We start from the raw sequence: 8,409 nt of genomic DNA on the forward strand, positions 1-8,409 counted from the left end.
CTTACGTTGTGCTATAAGTGTTCTTGTTAAGAGATTTATTTTCCTTCAGTGCCTGTGGTTCTTGGTCACGCCACTTTGCAGAATGAAGAGGTAGACCAGACAAAGAGTGGTGGGCAGCAAAGCAAAGTTTATTGAGTGATAGTACAAAACTCCCAAAGAGGGAGGAAACCTGAGAGGGTTACCACCAGTTTCTAAGTCTAGGGGTTTTTATGGGCTTGTTGGTGGCTGTTTTAAGCCACCAACAAGGGTTAACCCTTGTTAAACCCTCTGATTAACCCACCATGATCCTGTCATCCAATCAGATTTTTGTCATCTACCTATTGGGTGGGAAAAGGTAGAGGGCTCCTTCCAGGGCATGTAGAAACTTTTTAAGGGTGGTTTCCTCTTAGGGGCAGGGCCTCTTGTCCCTGCCTGCCTTTCTTCCAACTATCCTTCATTATTCCGAGAGTGAAAGTAATTTAAAGCTTCCTTCCCATTTTTCTGTAAGTTTCATGGAAGCAAGAACTGTATCTCTCTTGCTTGCCAAAGCATGGAAAGGAAGACTTTAATCAAGGTGGGAGTGGGGGACTATCATGTGTGATAGGTATAGGGACCACTGGGGTTGAATTTTGCAGTGTGAGAGATTGGGCTCAACTCTAAATAGAGCATGGACAAGTGGGAATTTATAGCCAAGGAGCAGGGTGGGGGTCAGTGGAATGAAAATTACTAAGAGGTGAGGGAAGATTCTGGCTGAACTGACCTAACAGGATTCTTGCTGAAGGCAGGCCAGAATGATTAGACATCATCTGGGGGATAGTGGAGGATGAGGAACCTGATTACATATTAAGGGTGATCAGATATGGAGGTTGGGGGATTCTGGTTAACTGATTTATCAAGATTCTTGTTTAAATTGGACAAAGCAGAGATGGTACAGAGGTCAAAATTCAGGCCTCATTGAAAGAGTTCAGGGGAGACTGAGTTTGTGTTAAAATGCTGTTTACATGTGTATAAAGCAAAAATATAAAACCCCCTGAAGAAAGGTAATGCATGCCCCAATCAATTTCTTAACTTTAGAGTATGTGCATGCTAGCATTTACCGCACTGGATTATCTGCAACTTGAATGTCTAACCAGTAGGCTTTAAGCTCTTAATGAGTAGAGTTTGTGGCTTTTGTCTTTGTTTCCTAACCAAATACCTGGCCTAGACACTGAATACATGTTTACAGAGTGAATGTATTTTTCCCAATGTATTATGTTCCCAAGCATCTTCCATAAGAGCTTTTGTTTTGTTTTGCTTTGTTTTGAGAGAGAGAGCGCAAGCACACACACAGGACGGGGAGGAGGGGGCTGGTCTTGTGACCCTGAGATCATGACCTGAGCTGAAATCAAGAGTTGGACGTTTAACCAACTAAGCCACCCAGGTGCCCCCATAAGAGTTTATTTTTAAATCTTTTTGTTTATAATCACAAAGGTTTTTTTGTTAAATATACACATTACAAATGAGACTGGGGTTCTGCTCAGGAGCATCTACTCTTGTACTTTTTCTGTGTATGTTATGATTCAATAAAAATTTCTTTAGATTCCTATTGACCTTTTGTTATTAATATGTTCCCTATCAGTTATAAGTTGTACATTTGAGGATTTACTTTGTAGTAAGTTTGATTTCTCTTGACTAAAAGAGCTTTCATGTTCTAGCTGTTTTAAGAAGTTTATAAAGCACAAAAATGGCCCTGAACACACTCAGACCTCTACCTCCCCATTGCCCCAGCACTTCCACCTTTATACCTATAGTGCCCTCATTCTTCCAGTTGCTCCCATCACAAACAACCTCTCGTTTATTTCACCCTGAACTCCAGTTTTCCATTTCCATCCACTCATGTTATTTAGTGCCTCTCCAACTCCTTTTTTTTTTTTTAAAGATTTTATTTATTTGAGAGAGAGAGAGAATGAGAGATAGAGAGCACAAGAGGGAAGAGGGTTAGAGGGAGAAGCAGACCCCCTGCTGAGCAAGGAGCCCAATGTGGGACTCGATCCTGGGACTCCAGGATCATGACCTGAGCCGAAGGCAGTCGCTTAACCAACTGAGCCACCCAGGCACCCCGCCTCTCCAACTCTTAAAACCAGCCAATGAAATGGCTTCTAACCTACTTGTCAAATCCAACTTGGTGACTGGTTATCAGAGATAACAATTTTGAAGGAAAATAAGATTAAATCTTTCTGGACCTCTTTCATTTCCCACCTCCCCTACAATAGCTGATAATGGAAAGACAATGGAAACCTTTTCCTCACTGTCCATTCCCAGCAATTATTATTCAGATTCTTCTACGGAAAGTCCTGAACTCTGCCTAGCAGACATTTTTCTTCCAAATTATTCCTAAATCTTTTGAACTATTTTTCACCTCAGAAAATATGTGGGAGTATTTTTTTTAATAAAGATTTTATTTATTTGTCAGAGAGAGAGAGAGCACAAGCAGGCGGGGAGAGGCAGAGGGAGAAGCAGGCTTTCCGCGGAGCAGGGAGCCTGATGTGGGACTTGATCCCAGGACTCTGGGATCATGACCTGAGCCAAAGGCAGATGCTTAACCGACTGAGCCACCCAGACATCCCATATGTGGAGTATTTTAAACAGGTCACTCTGAGAAGACAAAATTTTACGTATATTAATCTTTACAACATCATCCATGCTATAAAGAATAATAGCCACCTTTATTTCAAAATCTCAGTGAGACCTGTAGATATGGTGTATATGAAGGTAAAATCTATGCCTGCCAAGCATAGGATCTCTCCTAATGTACAGTCACTTGATTTGCCTTTGTATCATCTATATAGCATAAGGATTTATCTCAGATGCATAGCAGGGAGCATATATGGAGATTTTCTAGCAATTTTGTACAACCCATCTGTGTGTCCTTTCAACATCCAGTCATTGTGATTTCATTCTGTCTTTCCACAAATTTTTGTTGAGCACTTAGTCTGTGTTAGACACTACTGGAGACTAGAGATACATTTTGTGCTTTCATGAATAAAATGGCAAATTCCTTGCTCTCAGAGCTTGTGTTTCAGTTAGGACTTGGGGAAAAATACAAAAAACAAAGAATATTTAATAGTGTCAAAAGGAAAAGAGGTGCCTGGGTGGCTCAGTTGTTAGGCGTCTGCCTTTGGCTCAGGTCATGATCCCAAGGTCCTGGGACCGAGCCCTGCAACAGGCTCCCTGTTCAGCAGGGAGTCTGCTTCTCCCTCTCCCTCTGCCCCTCCACCATGCTCGTGCTCTCTCTCTCAAATAAATAAAATAAATAAAAAGCTAAGGAAAAAATAGGAAATGGGGCTAAACAGGGCTGGGAAGGCATGGGACTGGGAGTGGGAGAACTATCTTAAATAGGGTAACTGGGGAAGACCTCACTATAAAGAAGACAATTGAGCAGAGACCAGAAGGAAGGTGAGGGAACTCGCCATGCTGCTGTTTGAGGGAAAAATCTTCAAGGCAAAGGGAACAGCAGGTGCAAAGGCCCTGAAGTTGGAATGTATTGGTGATTGTTGTTTTTTTTTTTCTTCAAGAAAGCAGCTTCTGACAGTCTCACTGAAAGAAAATATTTGCTATTTCAGCAGGTCATTCCCATTCAGTTACCATATACATTCTACTTTCTTTTAACTTTAGAAAGGTTTAAATGGATCACCAAGATCACAAAGTCCATTTTCAATGGAAAGACATTAGTAAATAAAACACATCATCATATTAATAAGTATAAAGACAAAATAGAGCCAATTAGTCTGATACAGAAGTCAGTCCGTCTGCTAGAACTATGACCAAGATATGGCAGACAAGAGGCAACTCTGTTTTGTAGCCATAAAGGGTGAAAAACAGAGGGTAAAAAATGTGAGTTAGACTCCTTCCCATTGCTAACAGGGAAAGTAGATGAGCTGGGAGTATGTGATCTAGACATTTTGTTTTCAAATCAGCCTTTCTTCCCAAGGGATTGGTGATTTCAGTTAGGGCTCTTTGGGTGGTAAGGAACTCTTTGGGTGACAAAGATCCCCTTGAACTTTCTCAAATAAAGAAAGTTTTATTATAAGGACTTATAAGGTTTGACCCCTGGGATCCCAGACCAGGAACCACCACCAGAAACCTGGGACCAGGAATTGTGCAGCTATATGGGAGCCGCATGCTCCCAGTTTCAGTGTCTTGCTCTGCCCTGCTCTCCTTGTTCACTAGCTTCCTTTACCTATTCTCTAATAAATAGCTGTGACTTACCAATGGCTTTGGCTTTTTGTTTTGGCTAATTGTTGATATTGCTTTTAAAATTAAAATAATATATTTGGGGCACCTGGGTGGCTCAGTTGGTTGAGCATCTGACTCTTGATTTCGGCTCAGGTCACCATCTCAGGGTCATGAGGATCAAGTCCCGCAACAGGCTCCATGCTCAATGTGGAGTCTGCTTGAGATTCCCTCTCTCCCTTTCCCTCTGCCCTTACCCCCACTCATGCACACTCTCACTCTCTCTAAAATAAACACAATCTTTAAAAAAAACTAAAGTAGGGGTGCCTGGGTGGCTCAGTCGTTAAGCATCTGCCTTCAGTTCAGGTCATGATCCTGGGGTCCTGGGATCGAGCCCCACGTCGGGCTCCCTGCTCAGCAGGAAGCCTGCTTCTCCCTCTCCCACTCCCCCTGCTCTGTTCCCTCTCTCGCTGTCTCTTTCTCTCTCTCTCTGGCAAATAAATAAATAAAATCTTTAAAAAAATAACAAAAAATAAAAGTAATACATTCATGAGTAAAGAATTATTTCTCTCACTCCAGACCCTTAGCCTTCTCACCCAGGGGGCAATTTATGTTAATAACAGTCTCTTATGCATCATCCCAGATATTTCCTATGCAGAGATAAGCATATATGTCCCCATTTTATATACAAATAAGGGCATAGAATACAGTTTCCCATTTTCACCAAATTTTAATAAAAATTGTACCCAGAAACAGATTGGTTCACTAATTTACCTTGCTTGGCTTAAGCAAAGTTCATGTTAGAAAAAATTCAGTGAAACAGTTTCTGCTTTTTCTGTATTCTTACTCATTCTTCACTTTTGCTTCTTACATTGCCAAATCAAGTGATCCGCCCCCTCCAGGATCACATATTAAAGGGTTTAAATTTTAGATCATAAAATAAACCACTCCTTCCCAATAAGCAATACAACACCATGCATTATTCATTTCAGACACTTCGACCACAGCTCTGTGTGGCCAGGAATGTTTTATGATTTCAGCTTCACAGTGCTATAGGCTTTGGCAAAAAACAGATCAATTTACATTTTGTACTGGGCATACAACTGAGGTGTGCAAGAAAAAGAACTTTTTCAGGGGGCGTGTGTAGCTCAGTCGGTTAAGCATCCTACTCTTGGTTTCAGCTCAGGTCATGATCTCAGGGTTGTGAGACTGAGCCTGGAGTCTGGCTCCATGCTTAGTGGGGAGTCTTCTTGAGATTCTTTCCCTCTGTCCCTCCTACTGCTTGCGTGCTCTCTCTCTCTCTAATAAATAAATGAATCTTAAAAACAAAACAAAACAAAAAAACAAAACCAAACAAAAAAACCCCAGGCTTTTCTGTTATTCTACAACTCAATTTCTACCAAGACCCCTATTTGACTGAGGTTATAGTAATGTGCAGTTCTTCCCTTTCCTGTGGTTGTGTCTAGGCTCTTAGGGGCTTTTGTCATACCAGGAATTGAAGTGTGTTGCTCACCAGGTGTCCATGAGCCATCCTTCCCCCGCTCCATTTGCCTGGTCCTGTTGGTGGCATAGTGCAGTCCACAGTATTAGTGAATGTTGTCAGGGCCATTCTGCCTCTGTTTCCATTGCTGTGCCTGGGTTTGGGAAGTAACTCTCCACAGCCACATCCTACCAGACTCCTATGTGGCCATTTCCTCTCTGTGGTTTTGCAACTTTCCCACAAAGTAGGTCACAAGCCTATCTGCTCTTAGACTTTTGGGATTTAGTGTGTTTCTTTTTGCAATTTCTGCTGGACAGCATCGGGCCCCCTTTATCTAGATACCACTCGTGTCGGGCGCCTGGGTGGCTCAGATGGTTGGGCGTCTGCCTTTGGCTCAGGTCATGATCCCAGAGTCCTGGGATCGAGTCCTGCATCGGGCTCCCTGCTCCTTGGGAGCCTGCTTCTCCCTCTGCCTCTCTCTCTCTCTCTCTCATGAATAAATAAATAAAAATCTTAAAAAAAATAGATTCCACTCGTGTCTAAACCTTCATCACCTTCCCTATACCTCTCTTCCCCCACCCCCCACCCAGTCTATCAGCTCTCAGTCTTTTGTTTTAGTCTGAGATCGATGGAGATAGGAAGGGGGTGAAGAGCAAAGAGGTAGAAGAAGTCATTAGTCTGCTGCAGTGTTATTGCTCTGTTAGCATTGCTTTTAGGTTTCTGTCACTGCCCAGCTGGCCTTCCTTTCCACCTACATCTGACCCGAGCTGGCCACAGCACACCAGCCCCCTCCTGTTACAGCATGTAAAGAAAAATCCATTAGAAATGCTCCACTTGGGGGTGCCTGGGTGGCTCAGTTGGTAAGCGACTGCCTTCGGCTTAGGTCATGATCCTGGAGTCCCAGGATCGAGTCCCGGGCTCCCTGCTCGGCGGGGAGTCTGCTTCTCCCTTGGACCCTCTTCCCTCTCCTGCTCTCTATCTCTCATTCTCTCTTTCTCAAATAAATAAATAAAATCTTTAAAAAAAAAAAAAAGAAAAGAAATGCTCCACTTGGTCTGCATTATTCTCCAGAGGGCTTGGTTTACTAAAGTTTGGCATTCTTTTTTCTGTATCACTTCAGAGGGTTAAAGGGGCAGTGTGCGGTATAAGCCTGAACCAGAGGGTGGGAGAATCTGTTCTTTGTCTACTCCTGAGGACAGAAACCCTAAGGAGAACAGTTGAGAAGACCCAGGAAGGAGACTGAGCTGCCAGGCCCAGGAAGGAGGCTGAGCTGCCAGGCCCAGAAAGTGTCCTGGATCAAGTTTTTGATATCAGGAAATGAACAATTTGCGGCTGGGGTTGGGGGGTGGGTGGGTATGGGTGGTATCCACCTATGTCTCCCCAGGTCATACTGGTCCTCTTTACTCTCCGGACAATTGGCCTTTGTGATTTCCTGCCTTCAAACCCACTTTCCAGATACATCTCCACAAACTCCTGCTGACTTAGAGGGATATAAAAAATCATGGGTCTGATACATAGTATATATGACTCTTGATTCAGGGCTCTAAGATGTGGCAGATCATTTTAGAAATACTTAAGACAAAATGAATTTTATTATAATAAATAAAGAAAAAGCAGGATATACATCCTATTAGGCCAAAAACAATCAGTTCCTTTTTGTTGTTGTTGTATAGTATTACCATAGATTAAGCTTTCAGGAAAATGTGAAAATATGTACAGTTTTGTTCATCATGGCATAGACATTAAAAAGTCAATGTCCAGGGGCACCCAGGTGTCTCAGTTGGTTAAGTGTCCAACTCTTGATTTCGGCTCAGGTTATGATCTCAGGGTTGTGAGATCTCTCTCCCTCTGCTCCCACCCCCTCCCTCCCTCCCCCTCTGAAAAAGGAAAAAAGTCAATGTCCAACATGGTCTAAGAAGTTGGGATGAGAAGGCAGGGGCTTGGCTCTGGCAACCGCGCTGCGATGTGGTTCGAGATCCTGCCCGGGATCAGCGTCATGACCGTGTGCTTGGTCATCCCCGGCATAGCCATGGGTACACCCACAGGTTCAGTAACGGGGGCAAGGAAAAAAGGGTTGCCTATTATCCATATCAATGGAGTCTGATGCAAAGAGATAGGCGAGTCTCTGGAGTTAATTGTTACTATGTGTCAAAGGGTTTGGAGAATATCGATTAAGGAAGCATTTTCCTGATTGATGAAAAATAACTCAGTCATACTCATCTACCCCTTCTAGAAGGTTATGCAGTGTATTAATGTAGTGCATAATAAAAACAACCAAAAAGTAAAAAAAAAAAAAAAAAAGTTGGGATGAGAACATGCATCTCTCTTGTTTTGGTGCTGCGCTGCTCCGGGTTGGCTCTGTCTTCTTAGCAGCAAAGTCTCACATCTTTCTAAGTGTGCTATCACTGCGGTGAAGGATGCAGGAAAGGTACTCTTCTCTTTTTCTCCTTCAATACCATTGATCATACTACATCATCTGAGAACTGATGTTTTCCATTCACAATTACCCTTCAAATTTAGGAAGTTTAAGCAGGTAATCTGAAGTCACTAGGACTGCACAGCATCCCATGTGAACTGCAAAGATGGGTGCTGGTTAGGAAGTGGCTTTACTTCTTGCCATGAGTACCAAGAACCCCAGATTTTGGCTGGCAGCTTCAAGAGTATTATTCCAGGGGCGCCTGGGTGGCTCAGTCGTTAAGCCTCTGCCTTCAGCTCAGGTCATGGTCCCAGGGTCCTGG

The 8,409-nt window shown here is 43.1% G+C and overlaps 1 pseudogene; it reads left to right on the top strand.

Annotated features, from left to right (window-relative positions):
* Positions 1 to 7,634: 7,634 nt before the first annotated feature.
* On the top strand, positions 7,635 to 7,958 carry LOC114199367 (NADH dehydrogenase [ubiquinone] 1 alpha subcomplex subunit 1 pseudogene; annotated as a pseudogene).
* The last annotated feature ends 451 nt before the right edge of the window (positions 7,959 to 8,409 follow it).

Source organism: Eumetopias jubatus, unplaced genomic scaffold, assembly GCF_037043125.1.
Source record: "Eumetopias jubatus isolate StellerSeaLion01/CBP00866 unplaced genomic scaffold, mEumJub1_p1.0 scaffold_10, whole genome shotgun sequence".
Lineage (NCBI taxonomy): Eukaryota > Metazoa > Chordata > Mammalia > Carnivora > Otariidae > Eumetopias > Eumetopias jubatus.